This window comes from Numida meleagris, chromosome 3 (genome assembly GCF_002078875.1).
Source record: "Numida meleagris isolate 19003 breed g44 Domestic line chromosome 3, NumMel1.0, whole genome shotgun sequence".
NCBI classification, from domain to species: domain Eukaryota; kingdom Metazoa; phylum Chordata; class Aves; order Galliformes; family Numididae; genus Numida; species Numida meleagris.
Genome location: NC_034411.1, coordinates 6,039,442 through 6,047,970, shown reverse-complemented (window position 1 = coordinate 6,047,970; position 8,529 = coordinate 6,039,442). Strand labels below are relative to the sequence as shown.

The following is an 8,529-nucleotide window of genomic DNA, read 5'->3' as shown; positions in this document are numbered from 1 at the left end:
GCGGCCGCAGTAATGTTTCCTCTATTGGCTGGAGGTGAAGTAAAACTTCAGGCAGTCTGTCTATAGAAGTGCTACTTATGTTAGCATCTTTGATAGTACTTAAAATTTTTCCTCATCAGAAGAAAAACAGATTGTTAAAGGATGCGCAGATGGAACTATCTCACAGCTGGAGGTAGGCAGAGCACAGTATCTTAGCAATTCGGTTGCCCATGCAATCTACAGAACAGCTTCTGCATCCTAGGGCAGGGCTCAGCTGCATCCAGAGTGCCTCCTGTGGGCTGCGGCTGTGCCCAGCTGACGTGCCCTGAGGTGGGGACTCAAGGATCTCAGTGTCCTGGTCATGGAAGGGCAAGGGTGATTGTGAGGTGATGCAGCTGTGCAGCCTCCTCCATGGGGGTCTGTGAGCCTCTCATCAGCCTTTTCTGCTTGGCTGGCCAGAGCATGCAAACATTTCATGTTCAAAAATACCATTTTTTGTGACAAAACTCATGAAAAAGAACTCACTTTGTTCCCTTATGTACTATTTATTTGTTCAGACACAAGCATATATTTTTCCCCATTCACTTCTGTTGCTGCCTTATAATCATGATAATCTTTGAAGCTGACTGGATTGCTTGTGACTATGCACAGGAAACCGTACAATTTTTTTCCTGGCTTTGAAATTGGAAAGATAAGGAATTTATTGGAAGAAGTTATTGTGTTTAAGATTATTGATGTTGTAGGCACAGGATTCACTGGTGTAGGGGAACTGTTAGAGCACAGCTTGAACCGGTGATTGAGCACCTGGTGAAGGGCTGTGGCTGTTCCAGGGAGCACAGGCAAATTGTTTTCACCTGTGCTCCCCAGGTGGCCAGAAAGGGTGGACTCAGAGTGGGGCCTCCCTGAGCTCATATAAGGGCTGAGCACTGAAGGGAGAGCAACTCTTGGACCTAGGCTGCTTCTTGCTGTGCAGTCAGAGAGCCTTTCCATCAGCGGGGTGAGTTCTGTTCTTCTTTCTGTGTATGACTCTTGGTCTGTCTGTGAATGCTTTACCTGGTATTGCCAAGAACCTGTCAAGATTGATTTCACTTTGTTGTGAGTAGAACAACTGGCAATCCCTGTTTTCTGTTAGGCTCTGTGAATTTAAGTGAACTTATGAGACGTGGCCATGCCCTGAAAGCAATGACTGCGAGAGATGGAAGTCGAATCTGGAAATAACCTTTTCAGAAATATCCTTGCTAATTGTGCCTTCAGTAACTATACTTGCTAGTTCAGTTGCTGCTGCTGGGAGACGTTACGAGATGTTACTAGTAGAAAACACGCTGTTTGTAAGGAGAAGACAGCCACAAAGAGTGCTGCAGTTTGGGAGTTATTAGTGCCATCTGAGCAGTAGACCATCCACCTCAGAGGCAGTAAGTAGATGGTTGCTCTCCTCTTTCCCTTCCTGCTAAGGTTCTCAGGCACTCATCTCTGTTTTGGCACTTGTAATTTCAGTATCAGACAAAACAGGGCTTCCAATTGCTGCCAAGTGTAAGATTTGCAGACTTGTGAAAAAAGGAATTGCTGTTAATTTCATATCAAATAAATGATCCTGTGGCTATAAAAATATGAGTTTTTTCATCAGGAAGGAAAATATATTGAACTTTGCAAATCATCATAGTTCAATACGCTCAAGTTTCAGAAATCGTTTTGCCTTGACCCAGGTCATAGAAGTTCACCTATTCAGTCATAAATTTATATAAATAATTCATGTTGACTGGGCTGTGGCATCCAAATTGGTACTTCTGTATCCTTTGACTTGTCAGATAATTACTTTGAAAATTAACTAGTTCTAAATGCTGAAGGTTTCTGAAAGGATTATACTTAACTGTGTGAAGATGCATTATTTAGTAGATATTCTGAGAATTTTCCATCCACCTGACCTCCAAAGAATTTTGTGGAGGAGACAAGCTAGTATCCAATGCTTGCTTATCCATGTAGGTGTTATATTGGTGTTGGAGAATTTGTTTGCATCCATAAAACACTCAAAATGAATAAACTGTCTCTACTAATTAAGTTCATAATAGAACAGCGAGGAAGACTTTTTTGTTTTATGATCATTGATCTACCTGCTCCTGTATTCTTACTTATCTGCACCAGTAGCTGTAAGATAACCTTTCAGATGTTTCACTTGGGCTAACCTATGATGTACACGGACCAAGAGATGAGGTACAGTGCTTTTACTGCCTACCAGACCTGAACAGATCACATTTTGGGACGTTTCATCAAGGCTGAGAAACTCCCTCCAAACATCCTCAGGAATAGCTGGTAGTGAATTTGATCCTGAATGGCATCTTGCCCACCTGTGCTCAGTTATTGACAAGCTTTTGCTGGGCTTGCTGATCACCGTGATGGATGTAGTCACACTCTGGAAGGAGCACGAATTAAAGGTTTTATTTCTAAAAGGAAGTGGGACAATCTCAAAATCAGTGCTGGGACTTGAATATTCCTTTCCTATCAGTAGTAAAAATGGACCTTGGCAATGGCTTTAGAGGTTCATGCTATGCACTGAACATCCTATTTCCATTTCACAAAGCATTTGATTTTTTTCATTGTATTAGTGTTTTCTGTTTAAACCACAACTTGTGTTTTATGCCCATTTGCAGCAGAGTGCAAGGGCATCTTAAGTTTGACTCCAGTTCTTGGTACCAAGACTACTGAGCAGTTACCGTGCCATTGTTTGCACAGTTATAAAGTATTCCTTAACATGGGAAGGACTGAGTGAAATCTAACATAAGAAAGACTTTGTACAGAATTGGGCACTGCAACAGTGGGGACCCAGCAGAGAGGACTAAGGGGGAAATCCAGTCTTCTCAGGGACATGCTGGGGCTGCCAGAGGTCAGAACATCTTTGCAGTCTTAGCAAGGGTCGCTTTGTGACGTATTCTTCCTAGCTGAAAAGGTTATGGGATGCAAGATGGAGTTTCTGACATGCTCGAGTTAGTGCTGGGCCTGAGCTATGAGCACTGGAGCTGTATAGGAGATGGATGGAAGGAGAGGGATGAAAGCCACAGAGAATATAGAACCGGGAAGAAAGAGTTCAGAAATATTCCTGATTATTAGTCAATAAATAAGTAATGTTTCTTATACAGCCGGTAACAGGAATTTGTTTTCCTAGGAAGGCTGAATTTCAGCACTTCATATCTGCCTAGCCTGATCTTTTGTAATTACCTGATTGTGTTTGGTTACTTGAGATGGTCTCTAGGGGTGTGGATACAAATAACTTTTGCATTTTGTCACTTGGGAAAGGTAATCTGTTTATCTCTGCAGGTGGAAGAACATCATCAGATACTGAGATGCAGGCAGCCCTAGAATTATGTCTCTGCCAGATAAAGGCAGCTTGTTTTGTGCATTTGGAATTTGTCTGTCTTTTGCATGTGTGTGGAGGAAGAGCTTTTTTCCTCGGGGGAAATCAACCATTCCAACATGGCCTTTATTCTTCTCACTCACCCATTATTGTATAAAACAGTGAAATCTTGATCTTCTATGCTTGCAATTAGGATTCTTCCATGACTGGCTGTGGGGCCAATATGAGCAGCTTTTGCTGCATAAACCCTGGAAAGACAACTGCTGCCATGCTCCCAAGTTGGTGGGATGTCATTGTGCCCCACAGAGCATTACCAGCCAGACTGGCTACGTGGGTGAACTCTAGTAAAGCACAGGACAGCCTCTGTTGACCCTGAGGTCAGACAGATGAGAAATTTCAAATCTTATCTGTTATATGAAAGTGTTTTCCAAACAGCGCAGGCTGCCATGCTACACACTTTGTCGTAAAAACAATTTTTTTTGTTAGTTAAGATTTCTTTAAAGAATTCCCAGCTTCTCAGAGGAAGCTTTGTTACATGTGTCTTTCCTGTGCTGGGAAGGCTCATTGTTGCAATATAGCTGTTACTGACTTTCTAATCATTAACAAGATTTCTGATTAGGAATGAAAGTACTATTTTTTTTTTCTTCTTAGAGTAAACAAATATTGCTACAGGCAATATCTTTATTTCCACCATTGTTTTTCTTTTGTTACTGCCTCATTTCTCTATTAATGAGAGAGGTTCAAAGAAATGTAGCCTAAGCTTTCATCTGGAATTACAGGATGCTTATATACAGCACAGTGAACCCCCTTGGTCTGAAACTCTTACAATTTGTAATGATTAATGTAGAATTATTTGCATGCTTTATTGTAGTTATTGTGCTATTTTAGTGATTTTTTTTTCAGTCTGAATGTCCTTCTACTATGAATGATGCAGTGCAGTTCTGGACTGCAGTTAAAGCCTTTTTATAGTTACGACAGAAACTTGCCCCAGATTGATTCTGATCAGATAGCAGCTGATTTTTATTGATTTTTTTTTTCCTGCGTTCACAATTCACAGCTATGAAATGAAATGGTCCTGCAGTTCATATGCATTCACCTCCCATGTTTAGACAAGGACAGCTTGTGCTATGTGCTCAGCTGCTACTATTTTAGACTTAAGATGGATGATGAGTGCAGAAGAGAGGGGGGAAGGCACAGACGAAGTTGGAATCCAGGAAATAAAACACATGTTAAAAGTAGTTTAATTGCTTAATGTAGCCTTTATTCACAATACTGCAGAGTTTTTACAGCTTGGAGTTCTTTGCACAGAAGTCTGGGGTATAGATAAGCCTGTTACTACAAAATGGGACTGAGGAATCGTGCTCTTATGGACAGCACAGAAATACTTCACCATCTGTGATTAAAAACCAAGCCAAACAAAATCTGGATAGAAGGGACAAGACCTGCTCTTGAACTACTGAGCCACCACTGCAATTACTTCGAGACATCAGTCTTGACTATTTTTGAGGATTTTTCTGACAGAAGGAGACTGTGAGCTTGTAGTTTTATTGACTTTCATTAAATAGCTGCTACAAGGTGAGAAGGGCCCTCAGAACAGGAGTGATTGTACCATAGAGGCTGGAAGGCTGGTGATTTCTGGGCACAGTCTTGGGATGGGGCAGCAATGGTAGCTGCTTGGTCACCCCATCCTCTCTCAGAAGCCTCTTGGCATGGATGCCTGGCAGCATTTGGCAGGGCTGTCTGGATTTAGCAAATGCAGAGTCTGAAGTGACAGCTTAAGTGTTCCGTAAGGGTTTTTGTTGGTAATTTCTTTGTAATTTGTTTTCGTGGAGTGGATGTGTTCTTTCACGGACTTTAAAAGCTAGATGGCATTTTTTGCAAACAGAATAGTGCAAGCTTGTTCTACCCTTCAGCTCAGGTAGGACTTAACACTCACTGACACACTTTTCAGAGAGACATCCAGACTCTCTGCATGCCCAGGTGTGATAGACAGCTATTATAGGCAAGTCAGAATCTGGCTGTGTACTTTCCCATAGCTTTGAACACATGGAGAGGAGAGCTGTAACGTGTGTTACTGCTGGAGGCAGGTTTGTTGCAGTCCTTGAGGTCAGTGCAAGCATACTTCTGCAGGCTCAACAGTGTCAAAGAACATCAGTGAAACAGGTATTGCAGGGACCAAGGCAACACCTTTTATTCTACCAAATGATGAAGCTGAAACGAGACTAGCTTTAGCTTTCCCTAATGTACATGTTGCTCAAGCAATATATTTTTTCTACAACTCTACTTGAGAAGTGCAGGAACCAGTTTTAAACAACTGTTACACATCTTGGACACTTTTTTGTAAATGAGAAGTTGCTTCTGAATGAGACGTGGAAAACTTTTAATACAGCCAACGTATGTATCTCACGGTCCCAATTACAGATCTGCTGCTTCTCCTTTAGATCATCTCTTTCTGTATTATCACTCAAGTATGCTGCATGATAGTATAATTACATACAGATAGGTGCTAATTAATAATGATGCAACTGACGTTTAAGTCAGTTTCTGATACGTATTTTTCCACTGTACACATTAATTATTGCCATAATGTCTCTTAGCAATACCTTCACTGTCTAAATGACAGCGGTACAACTTGCTCGTTTGAAATTTCTGTTTTGTCTACGCAGAAAAACTGCTGGGAAAGACAGCCTATCATTTTAAAATCAGCATTGTGGGGTTCCTACTGCGCATATGTGAAGTTTCAGCAGAAATGCTGTGAGCAACACAGCTGAAGGCAGGTCCATAGCAGACATCAAAAGCTAAGCAGTCACTCGAAACAGTTGTGGGGAACACCAAAACAATGTGTTTTGCAGATATAAATACCTGTTGGCACGGTTTTTGAAAGGAAGATAAGACTGTTTTTGTATTAATTATAAACTAATCCTTTGATTCATCCTTAAGTGTGTTTAAATGTATTCAGTGAAGAGTGCAAACATGATGTCTAATGAGTAATGATGAGATTCGGTGATGTGTTAACACTGCTTCATAAAACTGCAATCTCAATAACAACAACCATTCTTCTCTAATTCTGTGGTCCAAAACACATACTTTTCATCTACTGGATGTTTCTGAAAGTAGGAGTGTTCTTTATGCAGACTATTGAAATGTGCTGGAACAGATGTTTCTCCCCTAATTATTTAGTAATTACAGTTGCCCAGTGCATTAGCAGACATCAGTCTGTTTGACATCTGTTTTATAGGGCTGAGATTATCTGAGGGCAGAAATCTGTGAGGTGTTTCTCGAAGATGTGCCATACAAACTTTTGCTCCAACTGCATTCAAGTAGGTGTGAGTTGCTGCAAGTAATAAATATAGGGGGATTAAAGTAGACATGAGGCAAGTCTTGTCAGCCGTTATTTGTGCATCAAAAAGGTAAATAAACACTTCAGTGTGCTGAATGCAGGATGGATATGTTTTTGCAAGGGCTTCTAAAAATGTGCTTCTGACTTAGGTCGTTATTTTTTTATTTTCCTGAGACTTTTGATATTTTATTTTGTGAACGATTGGGTGGCATGGTTGAAGGTTTGAAGGAAAGATGGTTTTGCTAAAACGTTTGAGGATGTCATTGTGAGGAGGATGCGTACATAAAAACACTAATTGCACTTTTTTTCATGAACATCCGTGTGAACAAAATCTTTCCTTCTGTATTTCTAGAAACAGGAGCCCACGGATTGTGTCAGAATAAATGCATGGTTATGGATGTTCTTTGTGCTTTATGAATGTTTCTCTGAGGTGAGAAAAGGTATAGAACAGCTTCTATTGGAGATGTTGGCAGAAAACCACAGAAAGGCCTTGTAAAATTAGGTTAAAAGCAGCCTGCCTTCAACAGGGGATTGGTCTGATGTCCCTTCCAACCTTAGTTGGAACCCCTGTGATTCACATTTAAGTGAAATCTCATTGTAACCAAAACAGCCCCTTTGCTCACCAAGGTGTGTCTAACTGCTGCTTCATTCTGCAGTTCTGCTGTGACAGTTTCTTAAATTCTTGAGTATGGAAATATGCTTATAACTAGAGAATCATAGAATCATCAAATGGTTTATATGGTTTATGTTGGAGGGGACCTTAAAGATCACCCATTTCCAACCCCTGCCATGGGCTGGTTGCCCCCCACCAGCTCAGGTTGCCCAGGACCCACCCAACCTGGCCTTGGGCCTCTCTGAGGATGGGGCACCCACAGCTCTCTGGGCAGCAGTGCCAGGGCCTCACCAGAGGACTTTGAGAATTTCTTCAAGTATGGTAAGAAAGCAAGAGTTCACTCTGTAGTGCCAAAGTGTTGTGATCCAGTACGTGCCTTTGTATCGGGTGTTCCACAGAGTGATGGTGTTTTTGTGATATAGGAAGAGTTTTTTGTTGTGGTTTTTTTTGTTTGTTTTCTTTTTCTGAGTGCATCTTTGCTTTTATCAGATTGAGCCATATCTCCCTGCTCACTGAAAATGTACACTTACTTGTCTCAGTTTGTGTCTCTGCAGCTTAGCTCTTTGTCTTGAGAACAGAAAAATGGAGAACTTGGAGGCAGGCTTTCTTACGTGTTAGTGTAAGAACTGTGCTGAAGTGTAGCATCAAAACTCAGTTTGGAGTTAATATGTCTTTCCTAACACATCTAGTAACCCAGTCGAGCAAAGCATTTCCTAAGGGGAGGAAAATATGCTGATTAATGTGGCATTCATACCCCTTGTAAGAGGTCATTACTACTGGAGCAAATGCTAATTGTGCTTCAGCCACAGTTGAGAGGTACTGCACTGGGTGATGGAGCATACAGGCATATTAGTTCCTGAATCCATTTCCCTCTGGGGAAACAAGCAAGTTGTTTCATTGTTTGTGCTCCCATCCCTCCCTGGTTGGCTGGGATGTGCACAGGGCTTGTGCTGCACATATATGTGGGACAAGTTGGTGTGGGATGCTGTAGGATACCAGGATAAGCTTATGCAGACTCACTTATTTATTCTGTTTCTTATGAGCTGCATGTTACAGCCACTTCATTTCTGATTTGTTATCTGCTCCAGCTCACTTACCTCAGGGCTGTATTGACATCTGCAGTATAAACAGATTTCAATTGTTTTTGCTTTGGATGACAAGAGGGGGAGCCTTGGTCTCAGATGGAAACCATGTAAGACAAATCAAAGTTGCAAAGCAATGGAGATGTTGCTTTAATTTAGGAGAAATAGT

At 41.3% G+C, this 8,529-nt stretch overlaps 1 long non-coding RNA gene across 2 annotated transcripts in view; it reads left to right on the top strand.

Annotated features, from left to right (window-relative positions):
* The window catches only part of LOC110396652, a 32,004-nt gene continuing 24,327 nt past the window's right edge, over positions 853-8,529 (top strand). For both annotated transcript variants that reach the window (XR_002437133.1, XR_002437132.1), the window contains exon 1: positions 853-976. This is a non-coding gene — a long non-coding RNA (uncharacterized LOC110396652). The remainder of the gene's footprint in view (positions 977-8,529) is intronic.